The sequence below is a fragment of the Oncorhynchus gorbuscha genome, linkage group LG05 (assembly GCF_021184085.1).
Source record: "Oncorhynchus gorbuscha isolate QuinsamMale2020 ecotype Even-year linkage group LG05, OgorEven_v1.0, whole genome shotgun sequence".
In the NCBI taxonomy this organism is placed as follows: Eukaryota; Metazoa; Chordata; class Actinopteri; order Salmoniformes; family Salmonidae; genus Oncorhynchus; species Oncorhynchus gorbuscha.
The window spans coordinates 5018146-5030245 of NC_060177.1; the positions used below are offsets into that span (position 1 = coordinate 5018146).

The following is a 12100-nucleotide window of genomic DNA, read 5'->3' on the forward strand; positions in this document are numbered from 1 at the left end:
GCCCTGACCAACACTAAATAAAGACAAAACACAGACTGCCCACCCCAACTCACCCTGACCAACACTAAATAAAGACAAAACACAGACTGCCCACACCAACTCACACCCTGACCATACTAAATAAAGACAAAACACAGACTGCCCACCCCAACTCACACCCTGACCAACACTAAATAAAGACAAAACACAGACTGCCCACCCCAACTCACGCCCTGACCAACACTAAATAAAGACAAAACACAGACTGCCCACCCCAACTCACGCCCTGACCATACTAAATAAAGACAAAACACAGACTGCCCACCCCAACTCACGCCCTGACCAACACTAAATAAAGACAAAACACAGACTGCCCACCCCAACTCACGCCCTGACCATACTAAATTAAGACAAAACAAAGACTGCCCACCCCAACTCACGCCCTGACCAACACTAAATAAAGACAAAACACAGACTGCCCACCCCAACTCACGCCCTGACCATACTAAATAAAGACAAAACACAGACTGCCCACCCCAACTCACGCCCTGACCAACACTAAATAAAGACAAAACACAGACTGCCCACCCCAACTCACACCCTGACCATACTAAATAAAGACAAAACACAGACTGCCCACCCCAACTCACACCCTGACCATACTAAATAAAGACAAAACACGGACTGCCCACCCCAACTCACACCCTGACCATACTAAATAAAGACAAAACACAGACTGCCCACCCCAACTCACACCCTGACCATACTAAATAAAGACAAAACAAAGGAAATAAAGGTCAGAACGTGACTTTCTGTTAAAAATAATCTAAGAATTAGCAGAAGGCCGACAACAAACACAATAATATATTTGGAAGAATTAAGCAACTAAATAGATAATTTTTTTAATTCACTGTCCTCTTTTATTAAATTCCTTATGTCACTATTTCATTTGAATAAATTTTAATCTGGATCTTTATTGAGTAAAGGGCCGTCAGTAAGCATTTCACTGTTATTAAATAATAATTTGATTTGATTGTATTAAAAGCCTGTTTTTCGACACAACGATCATTAGAATCATAGTCAGGAAATAGACTGTAACTAGAATGTTTTCAACCGAAGGGTTTCTCTCCTACATCCAGGAGTTTAGCACAATGATTTTTTTTTTCACAATTGCACAACAGGATAATAAAGTATTGATTGATTGATTGATTGATTGATACCTTCTTCTGGTTGTTGCATCTTTCAGAGGCAGGGTTTAGCACAATGCCCCAGAATGCCCCCTCACAGGGTTACTCCCCATCCTGGCAAACTGGACACTTTTTACCTCGTTGCGCCCCTGAAGGGTTTGCCAGTACCCGTCACAGCGCTGCCGTTCAGATTTTTAGCCCTGGTGCAATCCGCACGGGTGTTCCCCAGGGAAACAGTAACCTTTCACCTACAGGATAGAACAGGAAACGTCCTCGTGAAGTCATCTCTGGGTACTAGTCTTCTGTCTGGTCAGGATAAACTCTGGGTACTAGTCTTCTGTCTGGTCAGGATAAACTCTGGGTACTAGTCTTCTGTCTGGTCAGGATAAACTCTGGGTACTAGTCTTCTGTCTGGTCAGGATAAACTCTGGTACTAGTCTTCTGTCTGGTTAGGATAAACTCTGGGTACAGTCTTCTGTCTGGTCAGGATAAACTCTGGGTACTAGTCTTAGTCTTCTGTCTGGTCAGGATAAACTCTGGGTACTAGTCTTAGTCTTCTGTCTGGTTAGGATAAACTCTGGGTACTAGTCTTCTGTCTGGTCAGGATAAACTCTGGGTACTAGTCTTCTGTGTGCTCAGGATAAACTCTGGGTACTAGTCTTCTGTCTGGTCAGGATAAACTCTGGGTACTAGTCTTCTGTCTGGTCAGGATAAACTCTGGGTACTAGTCTTCTGTCTGGTCATGATAAACTCTGGGTACTAGTCTTCTGTGTGCTTAGGATAAACTCTGGGTACTAGTCTTCTGTCTGGTCAGGATAAACTCTGGGTACTAGTCTCCTGTCAGGGTTATTCTACCTGGTATGTAGAGTTGAATCCATGCCCAGGGCTGAGTGGTGTTAGGGTCAGGGTTAGGGTCAGGGTTAAGGTCAGGGTTAAGGTCAGGGTTAGGGTCATGGTTAAGGTCAGGGTTATGGTCAGGGTTATGGTCAGGGTTAAGGTCAGGGTTAGGGTCAGGGTTAGCCTACCTGGTATGTAGCATTGAACCCATGCCCAGGGCTGTGTGGTGTTAGGGTCAGGGTTAGGGTCAGGTTTAGTGTCAGGGTTAAGGTCAGGGTTAGGGTCAGGGTTAGCCTACCTGGTATGTAGCATTGAACCCATGCCCAGGGCTGTGTGGTGTTAGGGTCAGGGTTAGGGTCAGGGTTAAGGTCAGGGTTAGGGTCAGGGTTAGCCTACCTGGTATGTAGCATTGAACCCATGTCCAGGGCTGTGTGGTGCTAGGGTCAGGGTTATGGTCAGGGTTAAGGTCAGGGTTAGGGTCAGGGTTAGCCTACCTGGTATGTAGAGTTGAATCCATGCCCAGGGCTGAGTGGTGTTAGGGTCAGGGTTAAGGTCAGGGTTAGGGTCAGTGATAGGGTCAGGGTTAGGGTCGGGGTTAAGGTCAGGGTTAAGGTCAGGGTTAGCCTACCTGGTATGTAGCGTTGAACCCATGCCCAGGGCTGTGTGGTGTTAGGGTCAGGGTTAGGGTCAGGGTTAAGGTCAAGGTTAGGGTCAGGGTTAGCCTACCTGGTATGTAGCGTTGAACCCATGCCCAGGGCTGAGTGGTTGGGCCAGGTACTGCAGACTCATCTGTCCTCTACTGGATTCTAACAGGGCTGGTCTCCTGTTGTTATGATGCGACAGGGCCTGCAGGAGGCGCTCTGCTCTCTGGACCAGCCCATCATAGACATGGAGGGAGTCCCTGGCCCTAACCCCAGGTCCAGCTGCAACACGATGGGCTTAGGGTCCTAGGAGGAGGACTGAGTTAGATCCATCAAGTAGTCGACCGATCAAACGTATTGATTAAAAAACGTAAAAATCAAAAATAACTAATTTCAGTGATTTTCCATTGTGACAGACAACTAAACAAGCTTCTGTTTTGATGGAGCTTATAGATCAGTCAGCATGTGTTCATCTCTAACTCTGCTATATATCAGTCAGCATGTGTTCAGCTGTGTAACTCTGCTATAGATCAGTCAGCATGTGTTCAGCTGTGTAACTCTGCTATAGATCAGTCAGCATGTGTTCATATTTAACTCTGCTATAGATCAGTCAGCATGTGTTCAGCTGTGTAACTCTGCTATAGATCAGTCAGCATGTGTTCAGCTGTGTAACTCTGCTATAGATCAGTCAGCATGTGTTCAGCTGTGTAACTCTGCTATAGATCAGTCAGCATGTGTTCATCTCTAACTCTGCTATAGATCAGTCAGCATGTGTTCATCTCTAGCTCTGCTATAGATCAGTCAGCATGTGTTCATCTCTAACTCTGCTATAGATCAGTAAGCATGTGTTCAGCTCTAACTCTGCTATAGATCAGTCAGCATGTGTTCATCTCTAACTCTGCTATAGATCAGTCAGCATGTGTTCATCTCTAACTCTGCTATAGATCAGTCTGCATGTGTTCAGCTGTGTAACTCTGCTATAGATCAGTCAGCATGTGTTCATCTCTAACTCTGCTATAGATCAGTCAGCATGTGTTCATCTCTAACTCTGCTATAGATCAGTAAGCATGTGTTCAGCTCTAACTCTGCTATAGATCAGTCAGCATGTGTTCATCTCTAACTCTGCTATAGATCAGTCAGCATGTGTTCATCTCTAACTCTGCTTTAGATCAGTCAGCATGTGTTCAGCTGTGTAACTCTGCTATAGATCAGTCAGCATGTGTTCAGCTGTGTAACTCTGCTATAGATCAGTCAGCATGTGTTCAGCTGTGAAACTCTGCTATAGATCAGTCAGCATCTGTTCATCTCTAACTCTGCTATAGATCAGTCAGCATGTGTTCATCTCTTTAACTCTGCTATAGATCAGTCAGCATGTGTTCAGCTATGTAACTCTGCTATAGATCAGTCTGCATGTGTTCAGCTGTGTAACTCTGCTATAGATCAGTCTGCATGTGTTCAGCTATGTAACTCTGCTATAGATCAGTCAGCATGTGTTCATCTCTTTAACTCTGCTATAGATGAGTCAGCATGTGTTCAGCTGTGTAACTCTGCTATAGATCAGTCAGCATGTGTTCATCTCTAACTCTGCTATAGATCAGTCAGCATGTGTTCATCTCTAACTCTGCTATAGATCAGTCAGCATGTGTTCAGCTGTGTAACTCTGCTATAGATCAGTCAGCATGTGTTCATCTCTAACTCTGCTATAGATCAGTCAGCATGTGTTCATCTCTAACTCTGCTATAGATCAGTCAGCATGTGTTCATCTCTAACTCTGCTATAGATCAGTCAGCACGCGTCTTAATATATTTTGCCACGAAAACTATGGTTTATTAACGTATTTATTTGGAAAAATACAAACTACGATGAACGGATTCATCTGTGGCGAAGGGCACTGCATCTCAGCGCTAGAGGCGTCGCTACAGACACTCTGGTTCGAATCCAGGCTGTATCACAACCGGCCGTGATCGGGAGTCCCGTAGAGCGGCAGACAGTTGGCCCAGCGTCGTCCGGGTTTGGTCGGTGTAGGCCGTCATTGTAAATAAGAATTTGTTCTTAACTGACTTACCTAGTTAAAGGTTAAATAATCGTCCCTAGCAACCATCAGATCATGGATTGTGTAAAGGTGTTGAACTCCTCCCTACCTGAGTGTCCAGTAGCCAGGAGCACCTCAGCTCCCCCACAGCGCTGCGGTTGGGACGGAAGAAGTCCGGGGAGGCGAATGTTCCGTAGAAGTTCCCCAGGCGTTTCCCGCAGGCCGTGTCGGGGCACCCTGCCTCGTCCGAGCCATCGGGGCAGTCCCGGGCTCCGTTGCAGCGCAGCGAAGGGGGCAGGCAGCGAGTGGACTGGAGGAGAAGAACACCACTTTATCGTTCCTTATTATCTCTGGGAACGAAAATGTGTTATTTTATACTCATAACCCCCCCCCGAAATGTAGGAAGCAATGGGTAAACCCAATCCCCCCGAGACGTAGGAAGCAATGGGTCAACCCAATCCCCCCGAGGCGTAGGAAGCAATGGGTCAGCCCAATCCCCCGAGACGTAGGAAGCAATGGGTCAACCCAATCCCCCGAGACATAGGAAGCAATGGGTCAGCCCACCAACCCCGAGACGTAAGAAGCAATGGGTCAACCCAATCCCCCGAGACATAGGAAGCAATGGGTCAACCCACCAACCCCCCCCGAGACGTAGGAAGCAATGGGTCGGCCCAATCCCCCCGAGACGTAGGAAGCAATGGGTCAACCCCAACCCCCCGAGACGTAGGAAGCAATGGGTCGGCCCAATCCCCCGAGACATAGGAAGCAATGGGTCGGCCCAATCCCCCCGAGACGTAGGAAGCAATGGGTCAACCCAATCCCCCGAGACGTAGGAAGCAATGGGTCAACCCAATCCCCCGAGACGTAGGAAGCAATGGGTCAACCCAATCCCCCGAGACGTAGGAAGCAATGGGTCAACCCAATCCAATCCCCGAGACGTAGGAAGCAATGGGTCAACCCACCAACCCCCGGAGACGTAGGAAGCAATGGGTCAACCCAATCCCCCCGAGACGTAGGAAGCAATGGGTCAACCCACCAACCCCCGAGACGTAGGAAGCAATGGGTCGGCCCAAACCCCCCGAGACGTAGGAAGCAATGGGTCAACCCAATCCCCCCGAGACGTAGGAAGAAATGGGTCAACCCACCAACCCCCGAGACGTAGTAAGCAATGGGTCAACCCACCAACCCCCGAGACATAGGAAGCAATGGGTCAACCCAATCCCCCCGAGACGTAGGAAGCAATGGGTCAACCCAATCAACCCCGAGACGTAGGAAGCAATGGGTCGGCCCAATCCCCCCCGAGACGTAGGAAGCAATGGGTCGGCCCAGTGTAAGCCCGTGCCTATCAGAGTTTCTATGGGTTGCTGGCCTGCAACTCCCTAACCTCTGGGTTACCTACCTGGGCCTGGGTACAGGGGCGGTGCCCCGGGACGCAGAGGGAGGTGCGAAGGGGTCGGAGGGGGGCCACCAACCCCGTTCGTCGGTAGGAAGCACTCATCCAGGCCGTTACAGCGCCACGTCCGGGGAAGACATTTACCGTTACCACACAGGAACTCATCCCTCTGACAGCTGGACTGGCCCAGGGGACCTGGAGGAACAGACACATTACTGACAAACTACAGACAGGAACTCATCCCTCTGACAGCTGGACTGGCCCAGGGGACCTGGAGGAACAGACACATTACTGACAAACTACAGACAGGAACTCATCCCTCTGACAGCTGGACTGGCCCAGGGGACCTGGAGGAACAGACACATTACTGACAAACTACAGACAGGAACTCATCACTCTGACAGCTGGACTGGCCCAGGGGACCTGGAGGAACAGACACAATACTGACAAACTACAGACAGGAACTCATCCCTCTGAGACTGGCCCAGGGGACCTGGAGGAACAGACACATTACTGACAAACTACAGACAGGAACTCATCCCTCTGACAGCTGGACTGGCCCAGGGGACCTGGAGGAACAGACACATTACTGACAAACTACAGACAGGAACTCATCACTCTGACAGCTGGACCCCAGGGGACCTGGAGGAACAGACACATTACTGACAAACTACAGACAGGAACTCATCCCTCTGACAGCTGGACTGGCCCAGGGGACCTGGAGGAACAGACACATTACTGACAAACTACAGACAGGAACTCATCACTCTGACAGCTGGACTGGCCCAGGGGACCTGGAGGAACAGACACATTACTGACAAACTACAGACAGGAACTCATCACTCTGACAGCTGGACTGGCCCAGGGGACCTGGAGGAACAGACACATTACTGACAACAGTTTGTCATCAGCCCTAAACCCTAGAGTGGAGAAAGCTCTTTGGAAGTAAACAGATTGTCATCAGCCCTAAACACTAGAGTTTGCCCCTGAACAAGGCAGTTAACCCACTGTTCCCTGAACAAGGCAGTTAACCCACTGTTCCCCTGAACAAGGCAGTTAACCCACTGTTCCCCTGAACAAGGCAGTTAACCCACTGTTCCCCTGAACAAGGCAGTTAAGTCACTGTTCCCCTGAACAAGGCAGTTAACCCACTGTTCACCTGAACAAGGCAGTTAACCCACTGTTCCCCTGAACAAGGCAGTTAACCCACTGTTCCCCTGAACAAGGCAGTTAACCCACTGTTCCCCTGAACAAGGCAGTTAACCCACTGTTCCCTGAACAAGGCAGTTAAGTCACTGTTCCCCTGAACAGGCAGTTAACCCACTGTTCACCTGAACAAGGCAGTTAACCCACTGTTCCCCTGAACAAGGCAGTTAACCCACTGTTCCCCTGAACAAGGCAGTTAACCCACTGTTCCCCTGAACAAGGCAGTTAACCCACTGTTCCCCTGAACAAGGCAGTTAACCCACTGTTCCCCTGAACAAGGCAGTTAACACACTGTTCCCAAACTGAACAAGGAGTTAACACACTGTTCCCCTGAACAAGGCAGTTAACCCACTGTGCCCCTGAACAAGGCAGTTAACCCACTGTTCCCCTGAACAAGGCAGTTAACCCACTGTTCCCCTGAACAAGGCAGTTAACCCACTGTTCCCTGAACAAGGCAGTTAACCCACTGTTCCCCTGAACAAGGCAGTTAAGTCACTGTTCCCTGAACAAGGCAGTTAACCCACTGTTCACCTGAACAAGGCAGTTAACCCACTGTTCCCCTGAACAAGGCAGTTAACCCACTGTTCCCCTGAACAAGGCAGTTAACCCACTGTTCCCCTGAACAAGGCAGTTAACCCACTGTTCCCTGAACAAGGCAGTTAAGTCACTGTTCCCCTGAACAAGGCAGTTAACCCACTGTTCACCTGAACAAGGCAGTTAACCCACTGTTCCCTGAACAAGGCAGTTAACCCACTGTTCCCCTGAACAAGGCAGTTAACCCACTGTTCCCTGAACAAGGCAGTTAACCCACTGTTCCCCTGAACAAGGCAGTTAACCCACTGTTCCCCTGAACAAGGCAGTTAACACACTGTTCCCTGAACAAGGCAGTTAACACACTGTTCCCCTGAACAAGGCAGTTAACCCACTGTGCCCCTGAACAAGGCAGTTAACCCACTGTTCCCCTGAACAAGGCAGTTAACCCACTGTTCCCCTGAACAAGGCAGTTAACCCACTGTTCCCCTGAACAAGGCAGTTAACCCACTGTTCCCCTGAACAAGGCAGTTAACCCACTGTTCCCCTGAACAAGGCAGTTAACCCACTGTTCCCCTGAACAAGGCAGTTAACCCACTGTTCCCCTGAACAAGGCAGTTAACCCACTGTTCCCCTGAACAAGGCAGTTAACCCACTGTTCCCTGAACAGGCAGTTAACCCACTGTTCCCCTGAACAAGGCAGTTAACCCACTGTTCCCCTGAACAAGGCAGTTAACCCACTGTTCCCCTGAACAAGGCAGTTAACCCACTGTTCCCTGAACAAAGCAGTTAACCCACTGTTCCCCTGAACAAGGCAGTTAACCCACTGTTCCCCTGAACAAGGCAGTTAACCCACTGTTCCCCTGAACAAGGCAGTTAACCCACTGTTCCTGGGTTCCTTTGACGTGGATGTTGATTAAGGCAGCCCCCCCCCCTCTCTGATTCAGAGGGTTGAATGTGGATGACACATTTCAGTTGAAGGCATTCAGTTATACAACTGACAAGGTATCCCCCCCTTTCCCAATAACAATCCACCCAACAACAATCCACCCAACAACAACCCACACAACAAACTACCCAACAACAAACTACCCAACAACAAACTACCCAACAACAAACCACCCAACAACAAACTACCCAACAACAAACTACCCAACAACAAACTACCCAACAACAAACCACCCAACAACAAACTACCCAACAACAAACTACCCAACAACAAACCACCCAACAACAAACTACCCAACAACAAACTACCCAACAACAAACTACCCAACAACAAACCACCCAACAACAAACTACCCAACAACAAACTACCCAACAACAAACTACCCAACAACAAACCACCCAACAACAAACTACCCAACAACAAACTACCCAACAACAAACCACAACAACAAACCACCCAACAAAAACTACCCAACAACAAACTACCCAACAACAAACTACCCAACAACAAACTACCCAACAACAAACCACCCAACAACAAACTACCCAACAAACTACCCAACAACAAACTACCCAACAACAAACCACACAACAAACTACCCAACAACAAACTACCCAACAACAAACCACACAACAAACTACCCAACAAACTACCCAACAACAAACTACCCAACAACAAACTACCCAACAACAAACTACCCAACAACAAACCACCCAACAACAAACTACCCAACAAACTACCCAACAACAAACCACCCAACAACAAACTACCCAACAACAAACCACCCAACAACAAACTACCCAACAAACTACCCAACAACAAACTACCCAACAACAAACTACCCAACAAACTACCCAACAACAAACTATCCCAACAACAAACTACCCAACAACAAACTATCCCAACAACAAACTACCCAACAACAAACTACCCAACAACAAACTACCCAACAACAAACTACCCAACAACAAACCACCCAACAACAAACTACCCAACAAACTACCCAACAACCTACCCAACAACAAACCACACAACAAACTACCCAACAACAAACTACCCAACAACAAACCACACAACAAACTACCCAACAAACTACCCAACAACAAACCACCCAACAACAAACTACCCAACAAACTACCCAACAACAAACCACACAACAAACTACACAACAAACTACACAACAAACTACCCAACAAACTACCCAACAAACTACCCAACAACAAACCACACAACAAACTACCCAACAACAAACTACCCAACAACAAACCACACAACAAACTACCCAACAAACCACCCAACAACAAACTACCCAACAAACTACCCAACAACAAACCACACAACAAACTACACAACAAACTACCCAACAACAAACCACACAACAAACTACCCAACAACAAACTACCCAACAACAAACCACACAACAAACTACCCAACAACAAACCACCAAACAACAACAAACTACCCAACAACAAACTACCCAACAACAAACCACAACAACAAACTACCCAACAACAAACTACCCAACAACAAACTACCCAACAACAAACTACCCAACAACAAACTACCCAACAACAAACCACCCAACAACAAACTACCCAACAAACTACCCAACAACAAACCACACAACAAACTACACAACAAACTACCCAACAAACTACCCAACAACAAACCACACAACAAACTACCCAACAACAAACCACACAACAACAAACCACCCAACAACAAACAACAAACTACCCAACAACAAACTACCCAACAACAAACCACACAACAAACTACACAACAAACTACCCAACAAACTACCCAACAAACTACCCAACAACAAACTACCCAACAACAAACCACACAACAAACTACCCAACAACAAACTACCCAACAACAAACTACCCAACAACAAACTACCCAACAACAAACTACCCAACAACAAACTACCCAACAACAAACTACACAACAACAAACCACCCAACAACAAACCACCCAATAACAAACCACCCATCAAACTACCCAACAAACTACCCAACAACAAACCACCCAATAACAAACCACCCATCAAACTACCCCAAAACAAACCACCCAACAACAAACCACCCATCAAACTACCCCAAAACAAACCACCCAACAACAAACCACCCAATAACAAACCACCCAACAACAAACTACCCAACAACAAACCACCCAATAACAAACTACACAACAACAAACCACACAACAACAAACCACCCAATAACAAACTACACAACAACAAACCACACAACAACAAACCACCCAATAACAAACTACACTGATTAATCTGTGGTGTTGGGGACAGGGCGACGCTCATCAATGTCTTCTGCCAATACAGATTAATGGCAGACAGCTTTACTAACGTACTCAATATCTGCTTATTGATCCGTGACACGTCGTCCTGGGGTGAAATAGGACAAGCTGTGCTTAGTGCACCTCTCCTTTCATCCCACAAAATATTGATTGTGGGTCCCACACTGTAAAAAGCAAACTGGCTGTGTTTTTCTCTCACAGCTGTTATCAGTGACTCCATCGATGCCAGATGGTAGTTAGATAGAGAAGGTGAACCCCACAGCTGTTATCAGTGACTCCATCGATGCCAGATGGTAGTTAGATAGAGAAGGTGAACCCCACAGCTGTTATCAGTGACTCCATCGATGCCAGATGGTAGTTAGATAGAGAAGGTGAACCCCACAGCTGTTATCAGTGACTCCATCGATGCCAGATGGTAGTTAGATAGAGAAGGTGAACCCCACAGCTGTTATCAGTGACTCCATCGATGCCAGATGGTAGTTAGATAGAGAAGGTGAACCCCACAGCTGTTATCAGTGACTCCATCGATGCCAGATGGTAGTTAGATAGATGAATAGGTGAACCCCACAGCTGTTATCAGTGACTCCATCGATGCCAGATGGTAGTTAGATAGAGAAGGTGAACCCCACAGCTGTTATCAGTGACTCCATCGATGCCAGATGGTAGTTAGATAGAGAAGGTGAACCCCACAGCTGTTATCAGTGACTCCATCGATGCCAGATGGTAGTTAGATAGAGAAGGTGAACCCCACAGCTGTTATCAGTGACTCCATCGATGCCAGATGGTAGTTAGATAGAGAAGGTGAACCCCACAGCTGTTATCAGTGACTCCATCGATGCCAGATGGTAGTTAGATAGAGAAGGTGAACCCCACAGCTGTTATCAGTGACTCCATCGATGCCAGATGGTAGTTAGATAGAGAAGGTGAACCCCACAGCTGTTATCAGTGACTCCATCGATGCCAGATGGTAGTTAGATAGAGAAGGTGAACCCCACAGCTGTTATCAGTGACTCCATCGATGCCAGATGG

At 47.5% G+C, this 12100-nt stretch overlaps 1 pseudogene; it reads right to left on the bottom strand.

The window, feature by feature from the left end:
- Window positions 1-12100, bottom strand: part of LOC124035380 — an 84192-nt pseudogene that overhangs the window by 28074 nt on the left and 44018 nt on the right.